Here is a 13338-nt window from a genome sequence, read left to right on the forward strand (position 1 = left end):
TCAGATTCTGTTATTGTGGGTGATGAGTGGCTGCCGGCACCGTTTCATCGCACTGAAATTGCGCAACCGTCCTATTCAATGCAGAAACCACAGCGCAAAAACTGCTTTGACATTGAGACAAACACACGGACGGACGATGCTCTCGCCAGTAATTCATTATAAGAAGGCACACTGAATATAATGCCTGCGGTGCACATGCGCGCACATACAAGAAAAAACTGCCAAACATAGAGCGATCTGCTCTAGATGCAAAAAGTAAAGCAGCGTATCGTGTGGCAGAAAAAATAACTGGAGTATAGAACTCGCCTCAAAGCTCCTTTTACATCAGTGTGTGTCATTCATACGGCTTTAAGATAAAACCAACCTCCTCATAACGTTGCCTTCAGCATTCTCCATGCTGTTATCACCATTTTTCAAAATATTCTACGCCACTGGGGCGCGCAACTGGCCCAAAATAATGCGCCTCCATCGAATTTTGCGGCCCGTCCGCGGGAGCCCAGGCGCAATAGCGTGCCGTGCGCAGCCGGCAGGCGAGGAGAATTGAGGAGGAAAGCGCGCGCGCGGAGGAGAGTCGCTACTTTCAAGATCAAGGGGCTTTAACTGCGCCGCGACACTTGCGCCGTCTACCGGCGTACCCTTAGAGAGAAAGAGAGAGAGAGTGAGAGAGAGAGTTATATGCAATGATTTGCTGCGCCGCACCTGTGGCGGAGAGGGGGAGAGGAGAGCGCCCACCTGGGTAGGAGAGGAGAATGAGTGAGTGTTGCGCATGCGCAGTATGGGTGCGGACGCCGCAGAACGGACACTGCCCCGAGCATAAGAAGCTCTCGCATCTAAAATTAATGCTCCACACGAAACGTATTCGCAACTCCCAGCTCACCGCTACAGCTAGATACCACAACGAAGTGGCAGCAATCAGGCGGCCACGCCAGTAAGCAAACCTGTGAGAATAAACGGGTAGCGGCAGATAATTTTTTATAGTTGCACTGAGTTCGGCGCGGCGCGATTTACGCGGCTGCGCCCTCCCAAATGAAAAGCGACCGGAACTGACGCTACGGCGCAGTACCGTTACCTAGACAACCCGGCGCACGGCCAGGCGGGAAGGCGGAAGCTGCTTCGTCACCTCATTGGCTCCTGCTTCAAAAGATGCATTTTGGGTTTTTTGTCCATGTCTTTATTCTTTGTTTTTTGTCTTTGTTCGCGTCTCGCGCTCTGGGAAATAATTTTAAACCTGATTGGTTTTATGTGCGGTCTAATCAGCGACGTGGCCCGTGAGTTGTGTAATAATCGTGCCCCACCTCAATGCAAAGCCTTGGCACGCGCTGGAAGATGGATCCATGGAGGCAGATACGAGCAGTTGCAACGTGCCCGGTGTCGGCGTCGGTAGTACTGTCAGTATGGAATGTTTCAGGCAAGTTCCCGTTCATTTGGTGTTTTTTTATTTGATTACGTGTTATTGTTGGCTGTAGAAGTATCTCACTGTGATCCCATAGCATAATTCACTAATGTAAGCGCAAAAGCAGTTGCACGCAGTACTACGGCAAGATGGCTACCTCGATCGCCCCCGTGTGACTAACGTTTCTGTGGCCACGTCGAGCGCGGTGCACCGGCATAATCCCGCTTTGTTTCTAAGTGCTTGAACTGTCAGAAATATGGTGCTCTTGCGACTTCAGCCCGGCTTATAACACGGTCGTTCGGTTTGTATCGCGTAGAAAAAGAAGTGACGGACTGGCTTCGCCTTTCGAAAGTACCGGTGCAATATTGGCTCTCCCTGGTGCTCTCGCGTACTGCTGCTGCTTGCCGGACTCCTTCCGTCGGCGTATTTTGGGCTATCTTTCTCTCTCTCTCTCTCTCTCTGTGTGTGTGTGTGTGTGTGTGTGTGTGTGTGTGCGTGCGTGCGTGCGTGCGTGCGTGCGTGTGTGTGTGTGTGTGTGTGTGTGTGTGCGTGCGTGCGTGCGTGCGTGCGTGCGTCGTGTGTGAGCGCTCTTACGAGTTTTGTAAGCGCTTTACGTGTGCGTGCATGCGTCCGTGCGTGTTTTGTATGTGTGTGCGCGTGCGCGCGTTACTCTGTTGCGAGCGTTTCGCATGTTCGCGCGTGCTTGAATGCGGGTCTCTATGTGCTTGCGCGTGCGTGCGTTTGTGCGTGTTTTGTGAGTGCTTCCTATGTGCGTGCGTGTTTTGTGAGTGCGTTGCGTGTGTGCGTGCGTGCGCGCGCCGGCGCGTACGTGTTTTGCGAGCAGCTTTGCGTGTGCGCGCGTGCTTGTATGCGGTGGTGGTGAATTCTTTATTTCGCCCAAAAAGAGGGGACCAGTCCAAGGACCGGTTGCGCTGGCTTAGAGGAGGTCGGCGGGGATCCCTTGGGATTCCGCGGCCTCCACCGCACGCTGGATAAGCCGGCGTTGGTCTGCTGGCTCGGAGCTACGCAGGAGGGACTCCCACGACTCTGGGGTGTTTGTTTTGTCTGTGTTGTAATGCGTACAAGTCCACGCCATGTGTATGAGAGTGGCGGGAGCTGAGCAGTGTTTGCATCGAGGCGTTATTTGTTCCGGAAAGATTTTACTGTATAAGAGGGGGTGTGGGAAGTTGCCTGTTTGTAGTTTGCGCCATTGGACGGCCTCGCGCCTTGGTAGGTCAAGGTGTGCGGGATATATGCAGCTTCCGAGTCGGTAGTACTGGAGGATGTCCGTGTAAGTGGTGAGTAGAGAATCGTGCGAGATAGTGGTGTCAGAGGAATCGGGGCGGTGGATCCTACACTCGGCTCGGCAGCTAAGATCTCGAGCAAGTGTATGCACCTGGACGTTTCCCCTGAGCGATTCATGGGCTGGATCCCACAGGAGTAAGCGGGATGTGGAGGAGGGGGGAGTAGAATGCAGAATATGTGATGCCAGGCGAGAGATACGGCCGGCATCGTAGTTGCGGATCGCCTGTTGAGAATCACTTATGACGACTTTGGTAATAGGATCAGCTAGCGCAAGCGCAATGGCAACCTCCTCTTCTGCGGTGACTGTTTCTGCGTTGCGAATGCTGCAGGCTGTGTACCAGCTGCGGTGCGGGGCGAGGGCTGCCGCCACCATCGCTGGTTTCGAGGGGTGGTAAGAGACGTGCGTATACGTGACACCTGGACGTCGGCTGAATCGTTTCTCGAATTGTCGTGCACGATCGGCCCGTCTCTCGGCGTGGTGTTCGGGATGCATCCGTTTGGGAATGGGAGGGATTAGGAAATTTTGACGATATTCCGGTGTAAGGCCAATATAATTGGGTGCCGCCCTCGTTGGCGAGATCCCAACTTGCTGCAGTACCGCGCGGCCAGCGTGTCTGAGTGACAACCGCTCGTATTGGGCGGTGAGGGTAGCTTCGATCAGTTCGCTCACGGTGTTGGAGATGCCGAGAGCCATAAGCTTGTGAGTAGCTGTTGACATGGGAAAACCCAGGGCCGTCTTGTATGCTTTTCGAAGCGACGCCTCTAGTCGCTCGCTTTCGGTGCGGGTGAGACGTAAGTAAGGTGCGGAGTAGGTGACGCGGGAGCAGATGAAGGCTTGGACGAGGCGCAGGAGGTTGCACTCTCGCATACATCCGTGCTTGTTGGAGACTCGCTTGAGAAGACGTATGATCTGTAGCACCGACTGGTCGATGCGTTGGAGCGATATATTGTTGCTGCCGTTTGCCTGTAGTTGTAGGCCCAGAATCCTGATGTGATCTGTAGGAGGGATGGGGTTTCCTTGCACCTGGAGGTTGATCTCTGGAAGTATTTTTGGTGGGCGTAGTCCTGGGACTCGATGATTATATACACTGACTTAGTCGCCTAGCAGCTGAGGCCAACTGTATCAAGATAGCCTCCGACCCGATGGATGGCAGCCTGGAGAGTCTCTTCGATCTCGCCGTCACTGCCGTGTGTGATCCAAAGAGTAAGATCGTCACCATAAACGCTGTGGTGTAGGTGGGGAATGTCAGCCAGAAGCTTGGGCAGGCCTATCAGTGCAACGTTGAAATGCAGCGGCGAGAACACTGAGCCTTGCGGCGTGCCGCGGTTGCCAGGAGAGATGATGGAGGGATGTCCCGTGCCGACGCTGAGTTGTATCTTGCGGTCGGTCAGGAAGTCTCGGACGTATGCATACGTGCGATGTCCGACGCCGAGAGTCTGGAGTTGTTGAAGAATCGCTTCATGGAGGATATTGTCGAAGGCCTTGGCATTATCGAGGCCGACGATGACTTTCGTGTGTAGTGTGCGACGCATGAATACGTGGTGATGGAGAAGAAGCATTATGTCGGGGGCTGCTAAGTGAGGACGGAAACCGAACATCGTGTCTGGTAGGAGGTGGTTGTCTTCGAGGTAGCGAAGAAGTCTGGACTGGATAACGTGTTCCATTAACTTCCCAACGCAGGACGTGATAGAGATGGGACGGAGGTTGGCCAAGGTGGGTGGTTTTCCCGGCTTGGGGATGAAGACTAGCTTGGCGCACTTCCATTCCTGCGGGATGGTACCGCTCGCCCAACACTTTTGAAGGTAGTCGGTGAGGGCGTGAATAAAGGCGTCATCTAGATTCCTAAGCATCGTGCTAGAAATGCTGTCGGGGCCGGCGGCAGAATTGGTCTTGAGGCGATTGAGTTCTGCACGGACCTCCGCTAAAGAGATCGGGGCGTCTAGGCCAGGGTTGGCCGAGCACTGATGGGGGGGGGGGGGGAGGGTGGTTGCCGGTTCGGGGCGGATGTAGGTGTTAATGAGCTCTTGTTGGAGCTCATCTGGTGTCCCAGGATACTGGTGGAAGATTCGCTTAAGCTGTTGGCGTGCTCAGAGATCGCCTCCGGCCGGGTCCATTAGATGTCGGTGCAGGTTCCACGTGTTACGAGCGTTCGGAGTCTTGTTCATCTGGTCACAAATGTTGTGCCAGCTCTGGCGGGTGAGTTCTATTGAATAGTTCTCAATGTTCGTGTGGGCGCGCGCCAGCCGACGACGGATATCGCGGTCCCATTTTCGAGTGGCGAGAAGAGCTTTGAGCGACTTCTTGCGCTCCCAGAGATGGGCGTAGTAACGGTCGCAGTGTGTGACTGTGTCTTCAACCTCGACGGTTTGCGTGGCGTCAGTCACTTGTTTGACGATTTCGGCTGTCCATGCTTTGATGTCGGTAATGACGGGAGGTGTGGCCTGCTCTTTCCTGTGCGTGCGAAAGGAGTCCCAGTCAATCACCTGAGTCGGCCGCATACGTTGCCTCGTGGGCTTTGTATCACGGTCTCGAGAATGAAGTGATCGCTTCCAAAATTTTCGTGAGTGTGACACCAAGTAGCTTTGACTCCGGAGCTCGTAAAGGCGAGATCCGGCGTTGTATCTCGGTGTAGGCCCGAACCGAGTCTAGTGGGGTAGGAGACGTATGTGATGAGGGTGAGCTGGTGCGTATGCCAGTCATTCCAGAGGCGTCTACCTTTGGTCGAGTCGTAGTGGTAGCCCCAAGCGCGGTGATGCGCGTTGAAGTCGCCGATGATGAGGAGAGGCCGCTCTTGCGCTAGCTGCTGGGCTTTGAGGAAAAGGGGCCCGAAAACGTCTTTATGGGCCCGGGCAGGGCTGTAAACATTAAGCACAAACAGACTAGTGCGACGTTTGCGCGAGGGTCGAGGTAATATTTCTTACGTGTTCGGGAAAAGTAGGATCCAAATTGTGTTGGAGGACAGTCAGATTACGTTTGACGAGAGTGGCTACTTGAGGCTTTACTCGTTCCGATAGGTATGTACTGAAACCGGCAAGTTGGGTGTTCTTGCCACCTTCTTGAAGGGCTATCAATTCGGGGCGATCACTCGCGGTGAGGAACTGTTGGAGGACCGGACGCTTACGTGCGAACCCGCGACAGTTCCACTGCCAGACGGTGGTGTTACCCGAGCTGACCGCCACGACTGACCTGGGAAACTTCTGGGGTTGGAGGGAGTGGCGGCGCCGAGGCCGCGAGTTCAGCGACCGCTACGGGTTTTCCCTGGGCTTCTATAGTTTTACTCAGGGTCTCAATTTGTTGGGCGATCAGTGAGCCGATTGTGTGGAGTCATCGTTCGATGTGTGCTTCTAGAGCTCTGATGTGAGTTTGACTGAGTTCGTATTTTTGCTCGAGTCTGTCGAGACGTTCCTGCCAATCCTCCGCCGGGGGGTCGTTGTCGGCCGGGGCTTTGCGTTTGTGTGTGGGTCTGCTGGAGGGTGTGATCTCCATAGGTACCGCCGTAGGTGGGACCTGCGGAGCGGGCGGAGACGGGGTGCGTGAAGCGGTTCGCTTTTCGAGAGCGTCTACTCGGAGTATGAGTTGTTGGATGACTGCTGTAAGTTCTACAATCGCTTTGTGTGTGTCTGGAGTACAGGTACAGTCCCTTCCTGCGTACTCACCGGTAGTTGATGTTCTTGTTGGATGGGCAGATATGGCGGTGGCCCAGGTAGCTGCCGCGGAGGAGAAGACGCTCGGGGCTGCTTGATGACTGCAGGTGGCCCGTGTCGGCTCCGGGAGGGAGTCCGAGACCGCCCCCGGTGAGTGGTAGACTCGAGCGATGGAAAGGAGCTCGAGCGGTCCCGGGGCTGCCGCTGCCGGCTGCGGAGCGATGGTGGTCCCATAGGCTGGTGTGCTGAAGCGTGACCTGCTTTGCAGGCTCTTGGGCCTTGAGTATGTTCGCCTCGGCTTGTCGGTAATTGTCCCACTGCCGGCGTTTGACCGTGTAGGGGATCCTGTAGATTTCCTTACAGCGACTATCGCCCGTGAAATGTTCCTCCCCACACAGGCGACAGGTTGGTTTGCACGTGTGGTCGTTTGGTGGATTTGATAGCCCGCAGCCTCTGCATTTGGTCGTTGGGCTAGCGGAGACATCGGCTCGATGACCGAGCTCGCCACAGTGATAACACACTTCGTAATGTTTCTTGAATAAGTTACATCTGTGTCGACTGTTGCAAAAGTAGACCCAGGTCGGCACTTGGGGCTGAGCGAACGTGATGAGTACTGCAGTGGTGTTCCCTAGCCGCCGAAAGTCCACTATGGCTGGGTTGCGGTTATCTTGCAATTCTGCTTGAATTGTATCTCGGTCCAGTCGAAGATCGACGCCGCGAATTACACCGCGGCCCGAGCTATCGTCTGGAGCACAGTAGACGGAGACCTCATACTCCTTGTTGTCGATGGTGACCGTTTTGAGTCGTAGGACCTGTTCAGCTCTTTGGACGTCTGAGGTGCAGTACGCGAAGGTGTTATGAATCAGGTTAGCTTGTATTAGGTCTTGGTGACGCACGGCGTCCCTGGTGAAGCGAGCAGCCATACAGATCGCTTCCAGTAGTTGGTAGGTCGAGATCTTGGAGAGTAGCTGTCCACCGCGTGGGCGCACTATCAGCTTGAGGGCGTTGCTGGGTAAGCGAGGCTGGTTCGAAGCTACAGATTTCTTGGCTAGTAAGCGTCCTCGCTGCCGAGGCGTTGGTTCAGCTGCCTTCTTCCTCGCAGGTTGTTTTGGGGCGGTTGATCCGGTCCCGCTTTGTCTCCGGGGAAATCGGGTACGGCTGGCCCTGGTGTTGTACGCGCTACCCGTAGCTTGTTAACTTTAGTCAACCAATCACTGGCTGATAATTCCTCCCGAGAAATTGGGATGCCCTCTACTGCGATCTTCTTGGTGAACTTCGGCGTGCGGACTCGGTCGACGACGCGGCGCAGCTGGAGAACGCACAGCTGCGTCGCGGAGCTCCGTACTCTTCGGCGCGACGCGGTAGGCCTAGCGAAGCATCCGGCGTCGTCGCAGGAGAATGTGGGCCTTAAAAAGGTCACTGGTCGTCGTACGTACTTCTGGTTGGTGGACCCTAGAATCCTCTCGTCGTTAGGAAGCCGGCGACATCGATGAACGTACGGTAGGATCTCACTGTCCAGGTTGAACCCAAGAAATCGGCGCAGCCCATCAGAATTGCGTCCGTCGATCCATAGCCTCCTATATTTTTTCATGCCCGCCGAGTGGCGAGCAGAGCAAGGCGCTCCGCCCGTACCTTCTAGTTCATGCGCTCGCCACCACGCCGCGCTGCCGCCCCATACCCAACCAACCCCAACCTAGACAACCTGAACCAACCTGGGGGGGGGGGGGCTTTGTGCATATGTGTGAGTTGCGAGAGGAATATCTGGGCACTTTGCCTCTGTACTACGGAGGAGGACGCACTGTGCTCTGTTAGTGCCTAGCGGAGCTGCCCTCCGGAATAAGCCCTATCTCCGCTCTCGTATTTTATTGTACTGTGCAGCATGTGTGCGTCTCAATGTAAATTAAGTAACGTTCGAATGACATTACTGATATTTCCATTCAGTAAAAAGATAAGTATTTCGTGGCGTAGCAGTAACGTGACGGCACTCCTGACTGTCGATGACGAAGGCATAGATGACGATTTCGTGGAGCTGCTGAGGGAGATATATGGAGACAACCAAGTACAAGTGGCATGGGAAGGCCGAAAAGGAAATGAAATGGTGGGAATTCACCAAGGATTGAAGCAAGGATGCCCTCTGTCACCATTGTTGTTCACGCTTTACGTCAAGGGCATAGAAAGACGACTGGAAAACAGCGAATTAGGTTTTGATTTATCCTACATGAGTAATGGACAAATGGTGCAACAGAAGGTCCCTGGACTGATGTACGCAGACGACATTGTGCTACTAGCGGACAATAAAAAAGATTTACAGATACTTGCGAATATCTGTGGGGACGCAGCGACAAATCTAGGCCTTCAGTTTAGCACAGAGAAATCAGGGATTATGATCTTTAATGAACACACGAGTAACTTCGTGGTGTCAATTCAACAGCAAGTAATACCCATAGTGAAGCAATATAAGTACCTCGGCGTACACATAAACGAAGGAAAGAATTACTCAAGCAACCACCAAGATAATCTGAAAATAAAGGGGAAGCGGAATGCAGCAATATTGAAACACAGAGCACTGTGGGGCCACAATAAGTATGAGGTGGTGCGTGGTGCGTGGAATCTGGAAAGGAGTAATGGTGCCAGCGCTAACATTCGCAAATGCAATTATATGCTTAAAATCGGATATATTGGCGGGTTTGGAAGTTAGCCAAAGATCAGTAGGCCGGTTGGCTTTGGGAGCACACGGTAATACGACAAATGCGGCAGTGCATGGTGACATGGGTTGGGCCTCTTTTGAAGTCAGAGAAGCACAAAGCAAAATTAGTTTTGAAGAAAGGCTCAGGAACATGGATGAAAATAAATGGGCGGCTAAAGTGCACAAGTATCTCTACATGAAAAGCGTGGACACAGAATGGAGGAAGAGGTCAAGGAAGTTGGCAACCAAGTACAGGATAATTGAAACTGTAAATAGACAACCAGGGGTCATCAGAAAGAAAGTGAGAGAAATAGAGACCGTGAATTGGATGCAAAGAATGGAAACGAAAAGGACAACGGAGATTTACAAGAATGAGAAGAAAGAAATTGGAAGGGAAAATCTGTACGATAACACAAAGGGCAGTGCCTTGCTATTTGAGGCTCGAGCCGGTTGCCTAAGGACGAAAACATATTGGAACAAATATTCGGAACTAGATGAGACATGTGTATGCTGCAGTAAAGATCCAGAGACCACTCAACACATCCTAATGGAATGCGACGGGATCCACCCAGCGAGAACCGTAGGTAACGTGCAACTCCCAGAAGCGCTTGGGTTTAAAGTGGAAGGAAACATAAACAGATCAGCTGTAGAGATCAGCAAGAGACGATTAGAGAACTGGTGGAAAAAAAAGCAGGGAAAGGATGGATACGACCTGATCTCTTAAAATCATAGGCAGCGGTACAAGGTAAATTTTTGAAAAAAAAATAATGAGAGGTATACAAAAATGCTAGATAAAGAACATGTATAGTATGTATCCCCACAGTACATTGAAAGCAAGCAACACGAGACATACTGTGAAAACTGGACCTTTCACTTAGGCCCCCAGCTGTGAGATCAAGCTCACAGTTTCAAGGTCTTTCGTGACAGTGGCTTTATTGCGAACACTTTGGCGACGTCTTGTTTGTCTGTCGCTTTCAGAGCGAAATTGGTGAATATTGGGCGAAAGAACTTTGTAAGCAACAATTTGAGCAAATTCTCTTGGTGCCCTGGCTTCGAACACATCAAAGCTTTGTGCTCGCGGAGGATTTCGGTAGCATTCTTCACAGCCTCCTTTAGAGGGTGATGCATACGCCTTCTTCTTGCTAGAAGAACTTCGACGAACTTCTGTAGTGCGTAGAGAACATCTAGAAGTTGTGCGGACGGGTAAAGAAGTCCACCGCGGTCTTGGTGTTTATTGAGCGAGTCCGATGGTGTCGATGCGTTTGGCTTTGTTAAGAGCGCGAAGCACTCCACACATTCGAAGTATTCTTGTACGGCTCTTGCGAGGTAGCCACCAACCATAGCCAATGCGGCCACATCTGAAGTGGGAAGTAGAGGCTTATCTCGGTTTTGTCGCTCATTCATCTGCAGGGAATTCCTCGCTGGTTTGCTCCCTTGAGTTTTTCTGTTGCGGCAGCGTTGACAAGCAATCACTCTCTTCTGCTGCCATTACGTTGCTTGTACTCGACGCCGATGCGATACCGGTCTTGAGGTTTTTCTCAATGCCTGTGAGCACGGCGTGGACGTCCGTTGGTGATTTGATCCTGCTGATTTCCTGAGCCAGCCAAAGAACGTTTCGATTGGGTCCGATGACATTTTCCTCGTCAAAACGAAGTGAAAAGACATCTCTTCAAGAAGATGTCTAATGCACTCAACGTTCGAATGAGTTGTGATCACAAGACCCTCATAAGTCTCTTTGGTTAGAAAGTTCTTTGCCAGGCACTGACTTTTGAGATCGGCCAGGTAGTCGAAGAAGCTTGTCTCCAGCCAGATTAGTCGTTCATCGCCTGCAGATTCAAACTGCTTGCAGTCAGCATTCTTCTGATGTATGTGCTGGGTACAATTACTCACGTCCATGAGCACGAACCAGCGGTGCACGGTGTCCATAAATTGCACCGTCTGTCCGACACCCGCGAAGCTTGCGTCGCACATGTGGCCCGCCTGCTCTTGCAAGAGCTTCATAGCAGCTGTCACGGGAGGAGAAAAAGCTTGCACGGCTCTCTGCACGTTCATTTTTTCCATATTCGTAGGGAATACGTGCTTTCTCGTCAAAAATCGTACTGGCTTTACAAGGCTGCCTTGCTGCATTCTGTAGAGGCTCTTCATGTGGTTCGCTGATATTTTGCCGCCTTTTCCGATGTCACGGGAAAAAAACTGTGATCTCACGTTTTTGATGAGGTGGCACTGATCGAATGCAAGAAAGAGCTTTCGATTCGGTTTGCCAGGGTGGTCAATGCAATGCTTGAGGCTTCCGTTGCACAGAAGTTGCATAGCCAAGACATTGATCTTGTGGTTGTCTGTGACAATGCGCACGACGAAAAATCCTATTTCTTCAACTTCCTTCAGAACGTGTCTCATGAGCATGTGCAGCTCACGGCCAGTGCAGTTTCTCGCGAAAAAGTACGCCACGGGTATTTTGAACGAAACTGAAAAGCCGTTAAGGACGAAACACAAGAGTGAGTTGGCCAGCACAGGCTCATTTGTTGTTTCTTTGGGGAAGTTACACCATAGTCCACTTCGCCGATGAAGGCATCTCTTTGCTTGTGATACAGTAGCCGTTTTTTGACGCGCATTTCGTCTACAATTAAAGAGCATGCCCTCGCATGCAACGAGGAATGAGAAGCGAGTTCTGCAGACAGCCTTTGCTTCACGAGTTCGGTCATGCCAACTTCTCCACGTGATGAGCCCATAAGCGCTCGATGGTACTTCGACAGGGAAGCCGAAGAATACCTGTGCTCCTTACGTGTTCGTATGCACGAGTCGAGAGGTTACGCAAAACCACAGCATGGCGCACTGTCTACTTCAGACCACGTTAGTTTCTTCTTCGCAAAATTCTGAACTTGTTCCACTAATATTGAAGCAGCCAGGTTTTTCTCTTTAGCTTTCTCCACAACTTGCAGGAATGCAGACACATAGCATTCTTCCTTGAGCTTTTGCAGTTCCTGTTTGTACTTGTCGATGGTGTTCTTGAGTCGCTCAATTCGCGCGTTCAAGTCTCGCTCCTTACGTCTCCACTTTCGTTTGTCCATTGCCGAAACCGAGAATAATGACGACACCGGCACAGCTCTGTCCACCTGCACGGTCGTAGTGATGCAGCGCTCGCTTGCGCCGTTTTCCAGAGGTAGCAGCAGTTCGGTTGCGGAGCAATCCATCAGTGATAACTCTTGAGAGGCGACGTCGACGGACGGCAAGTCATTGAGAGGAAGCGAAGGAGACTCCAGTTGGCTCTCAACTGCTCTTCGTTTCGGCGGTGGTGTGTTCACTGGCGCAGCTGCCTCATGTTTTCTCACAGACGCGTCGCTTCTCTCTCTATTCGGAGGCTGCAGGTACGCAGGATACTCTTCGAAAATGCTGGGAACAGCGTCTTTCTTGAGTTTGCGAATTTTGCAGCCCTCCTTGAAGTCGGAGGAACTGAAGTGTCGGCTGCATACAGTCGAGTAACACGACGTCGTATTCGGTGTCCAGTCGTCCCGAGAAATGACCTTTAGCCATTTCGCTCGCAGTTCCGGATCGCTTGGTATCTCGTGGAACGATATGCCCGGCGTCCGTTGTTTGCTCGAAGACTTGCAGCGTGGTACGCAGCAGTACGGCATCTTGTCGGGCGCAGGGCACCCCAACTGATTCCACACTGCGGATAGAAAACCAAATCGGTATGTCGAAAGTAATGCAGCATGAAATATTGTCACGTAAGTGACGGTGAGCTGCGTGGCACACAGGTAGACAAAAAAATGTCACAGTTTCCCCTAAGGGCGAAGCAATGAATGCGATAGCAACACAGCGATGTCATACGAAGTAAGGTGAGCGGCTTTGGTAGCAATATGAATTGTAGTAAACATGAGCTGATTAAGTAAGCAGGTGTGCTGCGGCGTAAGTAGACCGACATGAAGAGAGACTCGATGACCACGAGAAGGCGCGTGTGAAACGGTGGTGTTGATGAAAAGCGCTTCCCGTGGGCAGCGCGTGCGAAGGGACACACCTGTAGCGCTGCACTGCCGATCCGGGCAGCATTGCATGTGTAGCGTGCGTTGGAAAATGCGGCCCGACTATTACTAACTGAATGAACAAGCGTGGTGTGAGCGCGCACAAACAAACGTGAATAGATCACACTGAATGACTGCAGACAACGACTGTCAAAACGCTGGCAGCAAGCGCATATATACGCCGCAGCGGCGAAGGTACGTGCGGTCTATCGCTTCAACGGAAACTGAGCGGCGAATGCACGGCGCAGAAAGGTCAGAGCCGTGGGGAGATAAGAGACCGTGCGGGCGAG

General features: G+C 52.3%; 1 non-coding gene across 1 annotated transcript; it reads right to left on the reverse strand.

Moving 5' to 3' along the window:
• Positions 1–2272: 2272 nt before the first annotated feature.
• On the reverse strand, positions 2273–4469 carry LOC119462494 (uncharacterized). The gene has a single exon (XR_007468285.1). It is a non-coding gene; the product is annotated as an uncharacterized LOC119462494 (transcript).
• Between the last annotated feature and the right edge of the window lie 8869 nt (positions 4470–13338).

This window comes from Dermacentor silvarum, chromosome 8 (genome assembly GCF_013339745.2).
Source record: "Dermacentor silvarum isolate Dsil-2018 chromosome 8, BIME_Dsil_1.4, whole genome shotgun sequence".
Classification (NCBI taxonomy): Eukaryota; Metazoa; Arthropoda; class Arachnida; order Ixodida; family Ixodidae; genus Dermacentor; species Dermacentor silvarum.